General features: G+C 37.8%; 1 long non-coding RNA gene across 1 annotated transcript in view; it reads left to right on the top strand.

The window, feature by feature from the left end:
• LOC105946529 overlaps positions 1–15270 on the top strand; it is a 65322-nt gene extending 50052 nt beyond the window's left edge. Inside the window, exon 4 of the long non-coding RNA XR_001169966.3 lies at positions 14998–15270. This is a non-coding gene — a long non-coding RNA (uncharacterized LOC105946529). The remainder of the gene's footprint in view (positions 1–14997) is intronic.
• The last annotated feature ends 2620 nt before the right edge of the window (positions 15271–17890 follow it).

Raw genomic sequence — 17890 nt, 5'->3', positions numbered from 1 at the left:
GCATTGATGTTTTAGTGGAAGTAAAGAAGTAAACAAAACATAGGGCTTTATTCTTAGGACATGAATCCAGTATAAAGTATACAGATATACAGATTTTATAAAATTATACAGGCACTTTTTGAGAAAATACAAATGGTTGTGCTATAAATTCTCCTGTAATCTGCTCTCTTGCTTCTCATGGCTGCTAAATTACAGGGAATGTATATGTCTTTTGTGCTTGCTAAGGATTCCATTTAACATCGTTGCTCAATTAACATGATCCAAAAATATAATCCCCATGCGTCATAAGTGGCAGAATGTGATGTGGTTGGTTATCTAATTTGTCTTTTTATTACAGATAAAACCAATTGAACAAATATACATCAAGGAAATGTATCGATGCCCCTCTTCTTTTCATTTAGGGTAATATAATGATTTATTGTTACATGATTGGATTTACTGTAACTATGTTCACAACTATTATTTTGTTATTGTTATAACTTGCCTTTTGAATGACTTATGGTGAACAAATGGGAACTATGGACAATGGACAATTGTTCTTATGTTCTTAATTTAGACTTTTCACTTTGTAGATTATGCCCTTTTTTATATTTTTTTTTAAAACATTTGAGGTATACAGTCTTTTGTAGAAGGAGGTGAGCTTAGTGCCTAGGTATGAAATAAATAAATCTGATTTCCATCAGTTTTCCTGATTTTCTGATTTTCCATACTTAGGGGCCCATTTACTTACTCACGAACCGGCCGAATGCGTCCGATTGCGTTTTTTTCGTAATGATCGGTATTTCGCGATTTTTTCGGAAAATTATCGCGACTTTTTCGTTGCCATCCGAATGTTGCGTAAAATCTGGCGATTTTTTCGTAGCGTTAAAACTTGCGCGAAAAGTCGCGCCTTTTTCGTAGCCATTCCGAAAGTTGCGCAAAATGTTGCGATTTTTTCGTAGCGTTCGGATTCATTCAAGCTTCAGTATGGTGACTTTTCTTGGGCCAGGTTGGAGCTGCAGGGTGCCATTGAGTCCTATGGAAGGCTTCCAAAATCATGCTAAGTCTGAAAGTTTCGGCCGCCGCTTAGGAGCGCTCAATACGAAAAAGTCGCGACAAGATACGAGCGAATCGTAATGGCTACGAAAAACTTGCGTTTTTTTCGCGAAAATCGTATTGGTAACGAAAAAGTCGCGACAATTTCCGAAAAGTCGTAAAGGCGCCGAAAAAAATCGCAAAAAATACGAAAAAGACACAAAATGTTTGTTTTCCAATGGCAATTTTTCCTATTCGGATTCGAATTCGTGTCTTAGTAAATCAGCCCCTTAGTTTTCAGTGTTTTTAAAGTTCATGTCCCAATTTGCAATGTAAGACCTTTTGCATGCCAGATGTTAATCTTCTAACAAGTGTGGGGGTTTAACTGGTAGCAGCCGGTAGCGGATGGAAATTTGGGCTTCACAGATGAGACAGGCAACTCTGGTTTGCAACCAAAATGATTAGGCTGCTGCCTGTGCTTTATTTCCCACACGGCATTTGGAAGTAAACAGTTCAACAAACCAAGTCTTACCAGACTGTAGTTTCCACAAATGGTATAACCAAACAAAAATCAAACCTGCCTGATCGAGATCAGCCCAATTTCAGGCCAGATGATGGCCGGGCAGGTCCTTCGTTGGTGCCCATGCATGGGCAGATAAGCTGCCGAATTGGCCTTAAGCCTGTATACAATAACTAGGTGCCAAGTTTGTAGGAAATTTATTGGCACATAAAGTCAATCGCAGCTTACATAATTGTATAACTAAGGGGGCTGTTTAACCCAAATACCACACCAATTTTACCAAAACAAGTCCCATATGCCAGTATAATTACTACAGAAAATGGCTAATCTGCATATTAACCTAATTAAAACTTGGTAGATACCTGTATCTACTGAGTAGTGATGGGTGAAATAATTTGCCAGGCATGGATTTGCGGCAAATTTCCGCGTTTCTCCATACACAGATTATTTTGTGAAACAGGTAAAAAAATTCAGCACAATTCATTGTGTAACCAAAAAAAAATTGTCACCCGTAGCAAAGTTATCGTCTGCAAAAACCTTTTCTAAAACCCAGGGTTGTCTTTAAATGAAACAAGTTTAAATATAACATTTTGTTTTGTTCTACATGCAAGGCCAATATTTTCGTAAGAAGCGAAGTCACTATGCTGCAAGCAGCCACTTGATTACTCTACTGTATGTGTTTTCTTTATACTTATCAGTAGGAAAACTACTCTCTTACTTCACTGCTCCAATGTCCTTGATGTCTTTGAAAGACTTTTATTCTTCTGCTCGGTTTCAGGATATATTCTATAGCACATAGTGAATAGATATTCACATAGGAACAGATGCCTCTTCTACCATTGTGCAGTGGCACCTGCTTCAATCTTTCTCTGCCTGAGGGCTCTTCATCACAGTAAGTCATTACTTCAGAATGCACTATGTACCCTTCAGCAGTAAAGAAATTAAACAACGGCTTTAAGGCTTTTTCTCCTTTACATTCCCTCCTCTTATTGCAGTCAAGATGCCTTAAGGATTAACATTTGCTATAAAAAAAACAGCCTTCAAAGAGAAAAGGTAAGACAAATTAAAAAAACAGCTCTGCTAACCCTGTAATTATTTATTTTGCTTTGAAACCTATGGCCTCATACATTCAGTTTAAAACCAGATATAATTTTAAGAGATTATAGAGAAATTAAAATGGCTGCTGGCTGCATTGTTGCACTAAGACTACCAAAACACTGAACAGCATCAGATGCACAAGCATTTATTTGTATATATACAGGTATAGGATCCCTTATCCGAAAACCCATTATCCAGAAAGTTCCAAATTACATAAAGACCATCTCTCATAGACTTCATTAAAACAAATAATTCTAATTTTTAAAAATGATTTCCTTTTTCTCTGTAATAACAAAACAGTACCTTGTACTTGATCCCAACTAAGATATAATTAATCCTTATTGGAGGCAAAACAATCCTAATTGGTTTATTCAATATTGAAATGATTTTTAGCAGACTTAAGTTATGGAGATCCAAATTATGGAAAGATCCCTTATCTGGAAAACCCCAGGTCCCGAGCATTCTGGAAAACAGTTCCCATACCTGTACTGTATTTTTATACTTTACATTTTGAATTTCATCTGCCATTGGGTTCCCCTGCTTTTAACAATATACTATACAGGTCTTGTTTAGTTCTGTTATTTGAAAAAGGATAGTATTTGCAAAATTCCATGTACAACCATTTTCCAAATAAAAACTATAGAAAAAATGACGCAAGGAAATGTAGGTAATGAGGGTAAAAGTTCCACTTCTAAATGCAGGGAACAGTAAATGAAGGTAACAGCAGTTCTCATACAGGTTATTGTGCAGTAGTTTTCTGACTTTGTTTGATTTAAGCTCCCTTAACAGCCAACATGTGATAATTAAGGCCCCCATTACTTTAAACAAGGTTACAGATATGTTTTGGATAGATGCAAACCTACACTAGCATTCTACAGTTTTCTATAGTGCTTTAAAGGATATAGAAAGAACTGTTCCTGTCTATGGGGGAAATATGGTAGGAACATTGTTCTACAGGCAGACCAAAGATACTGCAGGAGAGAGCTTCCCAAACAGGGGTGCTGGACCCCCTAGTGGGGGGTTAGAGTAGTGGTTGGTGTGGCTCGATCTAAAGTCCAGTTAGGGTGAACTTTAGGAAGAATGCTTAATTGCTTGTACTGGTACTGATGCAAATTCAGCCTGAAAATCAGGCTATTCAAAAGAAATACTTACTCGCTTTCATAGACACAGTAATGTAGGAACTGAATGGCTGATAAACCTGCTGTTAGGTAAGAGGGTGTTTGCCCAAATGTTGGACCTCAAAATTAAGCCCCAAACATCTAAAAAAAAGCACTACCTGTAGAGGAATATAACCACCACCCATTTTGATAATAAAGATGCAATAAGACTCTTTTTCAAAACTCCTTTTAAAACACCTAGAAGATTGCCACAAAAAACATCTAAAAGCATAGTTTATTAGATGGGTTTCTGATGGCCCTTTCTTAGTTTATTATCAATGTAGTGGGTGATGTTAGACAAGCCCTTCATCAGATTATTGACATCAATTGTCAGAGGAAGAGAAATTTAAAAATCATTAAAATAGCTGCATTAAAATAGCAGTATGTACTGTACGTCATGTGTCTGAAGCACAAAATCCCCAATAGCCCCCTGAGCTAAAACTAGTTAGCATAGGGAAGATGCACAAAGCAGCATGAACTAAGAATATATAGGGCTGATTTGCTATGGAGGGTGGGCACAACTTTGCGCCCCCTAGTACTAATTTAGCAGCCCTTGCTCCTTCCCAAATTGCTGTTGCTTTGCACAGAGAGTAATATGTTGCTCCTTGCAAACAGCAGTGTCACAAGGTGCACTCAAGTCCTGTCCTTACTGTCTGTCTTGGAGTGAGAGGTAAGGCCTCCAACCACTACCTCCCTTGCTCATCTAAATAACACATAAGATAAGGGCAGGAGGGGACGAGGGCTACCTGCTTCCCCCGCCCTCCATTTTTAAATTAGGGGCGTGGGCACTTGATTTAAAGAGCAGTCTGCAGGTCTCTACATTCGGAAACAAAACACAGAGGCCTGTGGCTATTAGCACAATGTCCCATACTGTGTGTAAAATAAAAAAAATGGCTAACTGTGGGCTTTTTTATACTTTGCACATTGTGTGGGGCATTGTGAATGAGTAGTGATGAGAGAATTTTTTCACCAGGCATGGATTTGCAGCGAATTTCTGCATTTCGCCATTGACGAATTGTTTCGCAAAACTTCTGTGAAATTTTTTTTGCCGTGCGTCAAATTGGGCATGGTCAGGTCAATTCGGGTGCGGCTACAAAAAGGGCACGGTCGTGTCAGAAAAGGGCGCAGTCGAATTAAAATTGGACGCGGCCTTGTCAACAAAGGCGACAAAAAAAATGGACGCGGGCAACAAATGCATTTCGCATTCGCTCATCACTATGAATGAGCCCTCAAAAGTAATTGAATATGTGGCAGAATACATTGATATCTGAAATCATTACAGTTCAGTTAGACCATGATCATTAAATGAAACATTTTAATACTCAACAAATGAAAATAAATTGTAATCCAAAATGTGTATGGAGCTCACCATATTGTGAATTTGTCAGGCCATCTTTTGAGTGGCTTATCAGAAAGATGCAGAGAAAAAAATGATAACAATAAACTCGACCCTCAGAATAAATCTGCTTCCTCGCTGCTGAGTTTGGCTGCTGTCTCCAACCATGCTGAATTTTACATTTCAGGTTAGAGAGAAGCAGAATAGAAATGGAGATAATCCAAAAACCACACAAAATAGAAAGATAAGACCAGCTGGTTATGATTTTTGAAACAATATAGCAGACATCAGTTCTCTCCAACCCCTCCCAAAGTCTGTTAATTAACTTGCTTCTGCTACATTGTTTCAGAGGAGAGACGCAGCAGTGCTAATGCAGAACATATAACTAGCCAGGCAGCTACTGCTTTCAATAGCATTTACATTTACAAATAATTTTAAAAATGTTGAAACCTTCTAAAATTTGAATTAACGTATATTGGAAAGTTTTTATATTTTACATTTCCTTTCAGTGTGAAAGTGTGGAGTTCCCCTTTAAGCAATCCTCTTTTCAGCATTTATTCATTTTTATTTTTTTTTATATTTTCATGTTTTAAGTTATTATGTATTTTTAACCTTGGAACAGAATGCTGCCTCTGTTTCACCACTACAGAAAAATAATGAGTATATAGAAGGTGAAGGCATCACATTGGCCCTGTATACAATGTAATCTACATAATAAACGCAATGCAATGTTCTATAAAAGGAAATCCTTTGGGTTAATATTTCAAATGAAATTATGAATGGCTTTAGGAACAGCTAATATTGGATCAAGCCCTGTTTCGCCCATTTTACATTCATACGGCTTACAAGGACCCATAAGCCCCATCTAAGTATCATATTGTCAGCAACAGGTGCCAGAGTCAGACTGGGACACCAAGAGCCCACCAGCCAGAGCCCTAAAACCTTTCCTTCTTACTGAGAAAAACCATTCAAATTATTATTATTGTGACCTTATCTTTGGCAATAAATTTGGTGTGGGTCATTTCCCTAACCCTTAAACTAACTCTTTTATATCACGGGTGGCAATAAATGAAACACAAGCAAAACCTGGAGAAGATAAGAAAGAGTTATTGATCTGTGCTCCAGAAAGGGCAAAGGGCCTACTCAGGTCAGGGCCCACTGCGAAAAGTCCTGGTCCCCGGAAGGCCAGTCCGACATTGCCTGTAGCGCTATGAACTGGCCAGGGTCTAATATTTATTGCAAGTAACATCAACAAAAAAAAGCCCCTTAAGTCCAATGCATTGTGACCATGCTGTTTACCTTTGCCCAATCCTTACTGACCTGCTCATACTCCTGATGATGATGTGAAGGAGGCATAGACACAGGCAATAAGAATTCCATCTGCAGTCTTCATATGACTGATGCATTTTACAGAGCTACACTGATGCAGCTGATAATACATTGATTTGGTACTGCTGAGAACATCTCTTGTATCAAAAGTAGTCAATAAGTAATTCTGACTTTAACCCAGGAGACTGAATTTACAGGCAATTTAAATGATTTATGAAAAAGAATAATAAAAACAAAGTTAAAATAATTTGTTTGGAATCATATTGTAATTACATTTGTGTGTTAAATTTTTTTTTTTTAAAGGTACAGTATAACTATATCTAAAAATCTGCTAAAAATTAACACGGTAAATATGACTTGTGTTGAAATTACATTCTGGCAAATGCTTTAATTATAAAGAACTAATTTGAAAATCGGGCTATTCTAACTTAACCCACTACCTTTTTAATAAGGATAATTTATTCAGAGCTCCCTATCTACCTTTGAACAAACAAACCCCTCCCTTCTCTAAGCAGCAGCCTTTGAGCAACTCATTTTCAGGGGTCTCTCTGTGAACTGGTAATTAGTTGTATCAGTGCCTTTAAAGTGAAATAGGCTTCACATTTTTATTTAGTGCCATTAAAACCATAAATATTTCTTAATTAAAACAGTAGGAAAAAAAGCACAAGCCCTATTCATTGAGTGCATGTTGAAAAGGGCTCTACACTGTCTTTTTAAGCACAAAAATAATATCTCTTTTAAAGGGCATAGTATCCTGGGATTTTTTTTATTATAAAGCATAACCATGGTTTTTGTCACGTTTATCTAAATCTACAGGGATATTTATCTCTGCTGGACAATACAGAGGCCAAGGGGGCTCATAGCTGTAATCCAAGATGTGAAATAGATCATTTAAGGAACACATTTTCTTTTAACTGATAGTTTGAACGCTAAGCCTTGGCATAGCCTGACTGAATAAGAAACAAGAATGGTGAGCACTCAAGCTAAGGAAAGAGCCACAATGACCAGTCCAGTTAGGGTCTGAAACAAGAAATTAAATCTCAAAAATGCAAACATTAGGGATGCACTGAATCCAGGATACTGTTCGTGATTTGGCCAAGATTCAGCCTTTTTCAGCAGGATTCCAATTTGGACGAATCCACGCTCCTGGCTGCACGTGATTCTTTTTAACCTCTCCGTATCCTAATCTTTTACAAAGGATTCGGGGTTTGGCCGAATCTGAAAATAGTGGATTTAGTGCATCCCTAGCAAACTTTACCTTGATCCACTGTTCATTTTTTAACTCGTTATTACCAGAACAATAATACCACACAATGATACCAACTGTAGCAAAATGACATACATGCATTCAGGTTTAGTATCGCTCAGTGGATAATTCGCTCAGTGGGTGGGCAACAAAAAGCCTGTAACTGCTCTCCATTGATTTGAATAGCAATCATCTTAAATTGCAGGTAAACCCACAGGTCAGTCGAGGCACTCAGAAACACAGCAGTCAGCATTTCTAAGTGACTGTCACCTGACGACAGTACACACAATTTCAGGAGATAGCAGTATAATCAATTGTCAGCAATTCCAGGTGCTTTTTAACTTGCTCAAGGCCCTATTAATCACCTGGGTGACAAAAACATCTAGAATTGCTACTTGTGCCATTGCCCCCAATGGATTTTCTATATTTGACTAGTTGTAGGCACTATGCACTGCACACAACAATATTTTGGAACAGGGCATTTATTCCAATTTCTGTATATGTCCTACTGCTGATTGACAGAAGTCATATTTGATTCTGATACATAGTGATCTTGTGATCAGAGAAATTGTAAGATATTACATTACCACCATAGCTACTGTAGGTGTTAGGTAACTCCAGGTTATTATTGCAGCCTGCTTTATTCTGATAACCCTGTATTCTTAATTCCTGTCCTAAAATTGACTGTTTTTCAAACACAGCATATTTAGGCATCTATAAAACTCAGCTGACTATATTCTAGTCACACATTGTGTGTTTCCTGGCCCTCGTTATCAACCCTTGGGGCAGATTTAGCAAAATGTGAGTTTAGGGCTTAACACATAAAAACTCACCCATGTTCTAGTCCTATGGGATTTTAAGAAGTTTATTTATTAATCGGTGAACTCTAACTTTCACCTGTTGATAAATATGCTTCTAAATATCCCATAGAATCCCATAAACCTGTCCCTTATGGTGTACACATAGCTGCAATTACAAAAGTAGATATAGTAATGTCATTCATTGTCACTTGAGGCCATAGCCATTTTTATTAAGCCACAGCTTAATTAATTTCAGGAGCCTGAGAGATCTGCACTGTGAGCCTCGCACTAGGCTTTTAATCCAGCACAACGTGCATTTGAGTGCATCAGTGCTGAGTAAATGAGTAGTAAGGGGCACAATGGCATGCCTCTTAGTGCACATGAACCTGCATCCCAGCTGTAGTATAGTAAATGGCCCCTGTACTTTTTAGCATAAGCCAACTGAGTGAAACTGTGCTCAGTGTTGGTACTGTACTTATGGTAAATAGGGTGTGCATTATTCCCCTTTCAATTTTCTTAGCAAATTTGTGTGTTATATGCATTTGTGGTTTATACATTCCTCTCTCTGAATGTCTGTATGCTCTAACTGGGTTCAGGATAATGTTGGGACAGAAATGCAGAAATAAAGTGCAAAATGTATATTCAAAACCAAAAGACATTGTTTGACTGAATGTGAAAATTGTGAGGTCCCTTTTTATAAAGGCCTAGTCAATTCTCAATACTGCTATACGGTCTGTTTTATATAACAGATTGTATTACTGTATTTATGTAATCTGCAGCTGTATTCTGGGTAACAGGAGGAGAGGAATAAACAAACAATGTTTAGCACTGGTGCTTATTTCTAGGTGGAGAGAAAAGTCACCTTGATGCCTCTCACAAGGGATTAGAAAAGTGAGTTATTAGCAGAGAACCAAAGTGTTATATAAGGACTTTCATTTCATTTGGAGCAGATATACAGGATAGCGATGGGTTAAGTATGTGTGCTTAATAGTGTATAGGCAATGACTAAAGCAAAAAGACAGAGGTATAGGAAATCAAAAGTAACATAAAAACAAAAATGATATTGCACAAGAGAATGTTCCATTTTGCTGAGAATTTCAAGTCAAATAGGAGAATATCATTGCCTCTAGCACCTAGAGGTAATGTGGCAATTTTACCACAACTGTTATGCAAATATCAATAAATAGTGCAGATCTTTCAGAATGATAGGTAGTCAGTATTATTCATATTATTATTGTTGCTGAAATGGTTACTAATAAGAGTACACCCATATTGAAGACAAGAGATAAAACAGATAAAAACCACAACTATTAAATGAAATAACCTGCTCAGCTCGAAGGCACTATGCTGAAATAATGGAAAAAAGGCCAAGATGAAATTACTTTTAATTGGAAAGAACCCAGGCTGAAGGATAATGCATATAGAAATTCCATTACTGATTTATTCTTTATTCATACAGAATTTGGAAAATGTGGAATGTCTGTAGGTCCTTTCCTTTACTGCAACTTGTTTACCAAATCAGAAAATATTTGAGAGTTTTGATTTTTTTCTTCTGGAGAAAAAAGAATCACATTGTTATCAAAAACATAAACTAAAAGGATTTATGTTTTTAAGGCAAAAAGGGTCACCTCTAGCTAAATATAACTCCACTTTCCAATGTATTTCCAATGTGTTCATAAGAGAGCAATATACAATATATTTTGATGTTTGACATAGCGAGATATACAGGTTTTGCCTTACTAGAACTAATACAAGCACATACACATTGGTGATTAAAGACAGAATCTGATTGCCACCTTGAGGTCAGAACTGCAAGAAAAGGGATTTGTTCGCTTTTTCAAGCAACAGAGACATATTCTGAAAAGCTAAAATGATACATTTCTGCAGCATTAAAATCTTTAATGTACTTGCTACAGTTTAACTTCATAATAACCAAACTATCTAATGCAATGAAACAGGAGTATTTATACCCTGCTGATTTATAAAGGGTAGGATTAAAAAAACATAATAAAAAATATATATAACAGAAGCAAAGAATTTCTGGGCTTTGGAAACCCTTGTTGTTACACACTGGTTTACAGAACCTTGCAACAATTTATACATCCTTCAATTATTCTCCAAGCGGCAATAAACATTTAGCTGGTAGAATTCAAGCCATTATCTTCAGTAGCTGTTGAAACGTTCCTGAACTGCGGTTGAAAACCGAGATGTGATGAGTTCAGTCATCAGCGTTCAGCTGTAGACAAAAATGCCATTGTGACTAAAAGAACCATTTTCATGTCATTTTGCCTCTTTGTAACCATCCCGCAAGAACATTTGGAAATCATTATTGTTTACTGTACACTTTTTTTCTATCAAATGTTCTTTTAGAAATGTCTGTAATGGTAGCTCTGTATTCAGGATGTACTTTGTGTTCTGAAAGTAAACAGCACCATTCAAGTGGATGAGCTAAACTCAAATACCCAAGCTGAAGTCGTGTCCTGAATTGTACTTTAGTTGTGAAGACCTGCTTACATTTGGCTCGGAAAAGAGACTATAGAGCAATCAAAAAGGAAATGTTCTAGGATGCATCTTTCCCAAATGTTCTTACAACAGGATAACTGATATTATTATAGGTGTTGCTTGTCTGTGAATTGATTCTTTATTTTGTATAACTTACTCAGTCTGTGAGTGAGTTCTATATATTATCTAGATGTTTTTTAACAGATGCAGAGGGAGCAGAAGGGCATTCTGTAAGAAGACAGATATGGGTCATCAGCATAAAGGTGGCACTAAGTCCAAATGACTGAATACTTTTTACTAGAAAAGTTGTATTGAGTGAGAACTGCAGGGCCTAAGAAGAGCCTTGTAGAACTCTGAGAGAGAGAGAATCAGGTAGACATGGTGAGCAAGCTATTGCCATGGGAAAAACAGATTGGGGTGGTCATGTGTTAAGATTTTTAACTGGTTTATATATTTGAATCTGTTGTTAAGTGTTTAGAGTGCAATAAGAGAAGTGCAGTAATGAGTAAGTAATGCTGAGATTATCCAAGCCATATAGGAGGAGTTTACCTGATAGCATTAAACAACATACTAAATAACCAGTAAATATACAAACAGCAGTGTAATGGTCCTTCCAGGCTGGTAGCGTTTTCACCAATGTTTCAACCTCTGCTCAGTTCGAACTTTGACAGTATAATCGTTTTTGATTGTTATAATAAATTAAATTACTACTTTATATGAAGGTTTTCTATTTTTATATCCTCCACATAAATTTGGTAGCAGTTTTTAATATTATTCTACTGGTTTTCAGCATTTCAACCCCTGCGTGAATTTAAAGACAAAAAAAATTGAAACAAATTTTGGTTCTAAAGTGAAAACATTTAGAACCAAAAGTGGTTTCATGTTTGTCTTTAAATTCACTTGACTATTAATAAGTGCTGTCCAGGATCTCAACAGTATTGATTTGGTCCCCTGTAGGTTCAGCACTGCTATACAGCTGGCAATTTCAGTCAAACAATCTCAAAGCAAGATAATCTCTGGCTACATAGCTGCCAATAAATGTTCCCTCTAATTCCTTCTTGGCTATGTTCATAAAAAATTATTTTGTATGCACATTTTAAACTTGTTTGCGTATTTTTAAGAACTGTGTGGTCACATCATAATAAATGCAAAATCAAGTGTGTAACACCCCTAATTTAAAGCAAGAAAAATGAACAGCAACAAGAACCCTGCATTTCTCTGTATAGTGTTTATATGGCTAGTTAACTGGACTACTTTCCAGCATGTATCCGAACTAAGGACCCTGCTGGGATTTTGATGCCACCAATCATTGAAAAGGTGCAAAATGATTGTGGAGGACTGGTGTCTCTGACTGCTATATAAGGGGAGTGATGTGAGTCAGGGGAGACACTTCTGACTGCTGAGTACCTGCTGACCCTGCTTTGGGCAAAAAACTGCCAGAGGGGTAGAGAGAGCCATCTGCAGAGATCCTGACCCAAGGGGAAGCTGCTACAGGGAGAAGCTGACCCTGCTATCCCAGCTTTGGACTAGCACCTGTAAAAGAGCTGTTATATGCTAACTTGCAAAATAAAGGAATAGCACCATTAGCCACTGAATTTGAGAGACTTAATAAGGGCCCCAATGTGCACAAATTATTTGGAACTGTGACAGGGGAGTTAAGTTAAAGGAGTTAGTATAATATTGTATTTTTTGCTGCATACTCTATATACAAGTTATTGAAATTGTGTTACTGTTTTATAATATACTGTTGCCTTAGTATTATCATTTATATACAGATTCCTGCAGCTTGTTTACTCAATAAAAAAAGATCTTATTGTTTAACAATTTTACCATTTTACCAAAGGCTGGAGTTACCCTTACTTAAATATTGGTATCACGCTAGGGTGGGCTACAAGTGTTTTTTTACAAAATATTTTGTGTGCACCACAATTTGTTGTGTGCACTGGCCTCAAAATCTGTGTGCACAGCTTAGAAGAAGCATTGCTATTATCCAGAAAAGAACAACTAAGTTCTCTGGTAGTGCAGCAATAGGGGAAAAAAGCAAGAAAAGGATTTCTAAAGTAGGGTAATATCTTGACATTTATTAGGCAATGTAAGAAATCATTTTTGTGGTTATACTGAAGACAGCACTAGAAAACTTAAGTCTCTGGCAGTTCAGTAACATTCAGGATACAGCAAATATGGAGAAAAGCAAAGAGTTACTAGTCGCAAAGAGACAGAAAATAAACAGACTCTGGTGCTGGAGGCTACACTGTTGTTGAGCAGAGTAATAAGATTGCAAGTTGAAAAGTGGTCACAGGACAGACTGTGTGGGATTATGCACTGCTGCTCAATAGACAGGTACATGGAGACTGTTTACAGGTTATAAGTCTAGTAGGAATCCAGGATGTTTAAGGGAGGAGAATATAATCCAGAACAAAAAACAATTGGAAAGTTGGTAGAGGCAGCCAACTTGGGTTCTTGAACAAGCATAGTATCCAAGGTTATTGTGATACTAATATCTACAGTCAGTATTAATGGTTAAATGGCCCTTATGGCTTTAAATCCCTACAGGTTCAGTTCCCTTAGTTGCTGGGCAGAAGGGAATGTATCTAAGTGAGTTCATTAACATATGTATACTATTGGTTAGAAGGTATGGTGACCACTTCCTTACTCACTTTGGTATAGTGCTGGGAAAGGAGTGGCATCTTCCTGTTTGCTTCCATCTGAGGAACAGGGTGGATATGTGCTGTGAGCCCAGGGCATGGGCCCAGGCCCAGTGAAGTCGGGGAACAGGGCGCCGTGAATGAGGCATTAGATAGTGGCAGGTTTAGCTCCCTTTATAGTACCACTCTAGGAGTGTAAGGCAGTTAGGGTTAAGCTAGAATGAGCAGCTCTGAGCTCCTGCATAGGATTTGCAGTTTTTGGAGAGATCTCTCCCAGGCCACATTGTCTGTAGTGTAGGGATCCAAGTGAATAGTGAATCAGGATAGAGAATTCCCTGAGGGATCCACTACGAGGTGTGTTGCAGAGGTGAAGGGAGATTCCTGCAAGTCTACCCGCAGGGGAGTGTCGGTCTGTATATACACTCAGTATGTGTTGCCTGTACCACTGGCTTCTGAAGCTGTATTGTGTGTAACCCTGTGGATGTTCAATAAACACTTATTACTTTGTTATTTGCAAGAACCTCTGGTGCCCTCTGTTTTAATTTTTCTGCATAGAAGCAAGAGAGGTGTAGTTGTACAACACCCTCACCTTCCTCTTCCACCTAGAGAAGGCCCATTCTGGGTAAGAGAGTACAGTATAACCCATGTTCTACTGGTACTAGTCCGGGAAGGCAGCCATTGAGCTAAATTGAGGTTACACTTTATTTATAAAGTGCCACAAGGGTACGCAGCGCTGTACAATCTAACAATATACAAAATTACACACAGGTCCTATTTATTGTGCTCATTTTTTAGAAATGTTGCTTTTAGCTGTAAACTGTCCATTTTACCATAGTAGTGGAAAAACCAGGCATCTGAGTCAGTCCAGCAGTCTGAAAAATGAATCTATCCTTGGTGGAATATGAATTACTTGAGTGACTCAGAAGGTACCTGCTTATAAAATACTTTTTTCATTCCATTTACTTTATTTTGGTAGCTTAGTTGACTTGCATTCTGCTTCTTTGAAAATAGGGAATTTTACTGTGTTGGTGTTCCACCTGCATTGTTCACAAATCGCAAAACAAAACATCGCAAGATTGCACTTTATTAAACAGAATGCTAACTGGAGCCATTTTATTAATCATAATACTCTAAAATACTTTTTGATTTTATATTTGGTATAAGGGAAATAGGTACAGTGTAAAGGTACTGTAAATGTGGCACTGTGCTATACTAAACCTTAGCACATCAGAGGGATATAAATCAACAGCGCCACAGAGCTTTTAGATACTTGCAAGATCCCGTATAAGAACAGCTGCATATTATGCGTATGGCCTTCTCAACTACCTTTATATATCTTTTCCCCCTTAGGATCTGAAACAAAGAAAATCAAACATTTCTTTTTATTGTAGCCAAAACAGCCGAGTGTTCCCAGGAGAATTGTATCAGCATCAGTGGTGAGATGAATGTGTTTATCAGATTTGACTTCTACTTTACCTTTACTTTTATTATTGCCTGATCCTATTAGAAGACGGTACCTGCTACTTTATGTTAAGTAACGCAGTATAAATTCCCACTGATAGCAAGAAAATTGTATTGCTTTCTTTCAATGCATAAATAAAAATACTTATCAGGAAAACGCCAAGGTCCAACATTTTCTAAATGGGTAAGTTCCACCACATTTACATGGAATAGATAATTAGCTCTGTGCATCAGTGATATTTTGTGACTGCTTTGGGTCCTCACAGCATTAAATTATTTCCATCATAATGACAAGTAACACTGCTGAGGTTAAAAAGTTATTGTCCTACTCAGAAAAACCACCAATAAACAAAATACAATTACCTCACATTATGAAACCCACTAGACCAAGGATTATTGTTATTGTGTACGGTACAGTTTTATGGCATCTGTAAGGAAATCATAATGCAGAAGTGACTGCAAGTCATTACATGGTGTCATAAAACCCAGTTCAGTGGGAGTGGGCAACGTGTAATTAGATATAAAGGCTATCGAAGCATATATTTACAATGTTCATTAGAATGAAAGGTAGCGGGCTCCTAGTAATAAAAACAAACTAGATGTGAAACTTACCAAGGCTTTTATTTATGCTGGATAACTCTTAAGACATTAGTGTTAAAGCCAATGACAGCATTCACCCCTTAGTTTACTTTCCATATTTAATGGCTTAATTACATTATTCGTGAAACACATTACTCTACTACAATTCCAATCTGAGATGTCAGCCAGGGCTAAGTGGAAAAGAAAGACACTTTGTTGGAAAATATTAAAAATTATCAGCTGCCTTGCTATCTGCAATTTATTAGCATAATGAAATAAATGTTATATCTGCCTCCCCCCCCCCGCCGCCATTGACATAAAATGAGCTGTATCCATAACCACTGTGATAGCGCTAATGGTGTAGTCATTAAAGAGATATATACCATGGCAACTGAAGATTTATTGTCTGCATTTGTTCTCTGCAGTAAAGAGTGTCCTCCATTAATTAAGGGTTGTGGGGGAGGAGTGAGGGGGGCATATAGTTTATCAGATAAGGAGCTTCCGTTACAAGGAAAGCAGTCTCATAATTGCCTTAGCTCTAATTCTCCCTTAGCTAATGTAAACATCAGAGGGAGAAGTAATAATCTCCGCTGCATGCTGGCTAATGCGCGTAGCTTGTCGGGTAAATTAGGGGAGCTGCAAGCTATTGCATGTATTGAAAATTATGATTTAATAGGTATCACTGAGACCTGGTGGGATGATAAATGCGACTGGGCTGTGAATTTAAATGGGTATACACTTTTTAGGAGGGACAGAGAGATTAAAAAGGGTGGAGGGGTTTGTCTTTACGTAAAGTCAGACTTAAAGCCATGTAATAAAGACATTACCAATGAAAACGTCGAATCTCTTTGGGTAGAAATTTCAGTAGGGCTGAAGGTCACAAAGAAAATGATCATTGGTGTATGTTATAAACCACCCCGTATAGATGAGGGGGATGAGGCCCAGCTATTGTTGCAAATGGAGGAGGCTTCAAAACTGGGTCAAGTTGTTGTTATGGGGGACTTTAATTATCCGGACATTGACTGGAGTAATGGGGTGGCTAAGTCAGAAAAAGCTAGTAGGTTTGTAAATATGCTAAATGACAACTTTTTATTTCAGGCAGTTCAAGAACCCACTAGGAATGACGCTATTTTGGACCTGGTGATTTCTAATAATAATGAACTTATCTCTAACATTTGTGTGGGTGAGCATTTGGGGAACAGTGATCACAACATGGTCTCCTTTGAGATAATGCTGCAGAGACAGCGCTATAAGGGAGTAACTAAAACACTCAATTTTAGACGTGCAGACTTTGCCAGTATAAGGGCATCTCTGCAATGTGTCAACTGGGAAAGGCTTTTCATGGGGTTAGACACAGAAGGAAAATGGAACATCTTTAAAACATTGCTTTGTAGGTATACGCAACAGTATATCCCCCTAGTAAGCAAGGAGAGGCATCGCAAAGCAAAACCTTTATGGCTGAATAAAAGTGTTATTGTCGAGGTTGGTAAGAAAAAACGTGCTTTTAGGGCATTCAAGTTAGCTGGGACAGCAGAAACTTTCATCAGGTACAAGGAAGCAAATAAAGCATGCAAAAAAGCTATCAGGCAAGCTAAAATAGAGATGGAAAGGGATATTGCTGCTAGGAGTAAAAGAATCCAAAATTATTTTTTAATTATGTGAATAGTAAAAAAATGAAGCAAGAAGGGGTGGGAACTTTATTATCACGGGGGGGTACGTTGGTTGATGAAAACGGGGAAAAAGCTGAAATTTTGAACTCTTATTTTTCATCTGTCTATACATCTGAGGAGCCAGATAATGAAGGCTTCCCTTGTAATATGCCCAGTTCTAGTAATTTAGCTACTGACGCATGGGTCACTCGGGAGGAAATTCAAAAGAGACTTGAACATGTAAAGGTAAACAAAGGTCCAGGGCCGGATGGGATTCATCCCAGGGTATTAAATGAGCTGAGCGCTGTGATTGCCAAACCTCTTCACTTAATTTTTCAGGATTCATTGAGGTCTGGCATGGTGCCAAGAGACTGGCGGATTGCTAATGTGGTGCCGTTATTTAAAAAGGGATCCCGTTCTCAGCCTGAAAACTATAGGCCTGTTAGTCTGACATCAGTAGTAGGAAAACTTTTGGAAGGGGTAATAAGGGATAGGGTACTTGAATACATTGCAGTTCACAATACTATTAGTTTGTGCCAGCATGGTTTTATGCG

This window comes from Xenopus tropicalis, chromosome 2, assembly GCF_000004195.4.
Source record: "Xenopus tropicalis strain Nigerian chromosome 2, UCB_Xtro_10.0, whole genome shotgun sequence".
In the NCBI taxonomy this organism is placed as follows: Eukaryota; Metazoa; Chordata; class Amphibia; order Anura; family Pipidae; genus Xenopus; species Xenopus tropicalis.
The sequence above is the reverse complement of the archived record's forward strand: the minus strand, read 5'-3'. Positions and strand labels throughout refer to the sequence as shown.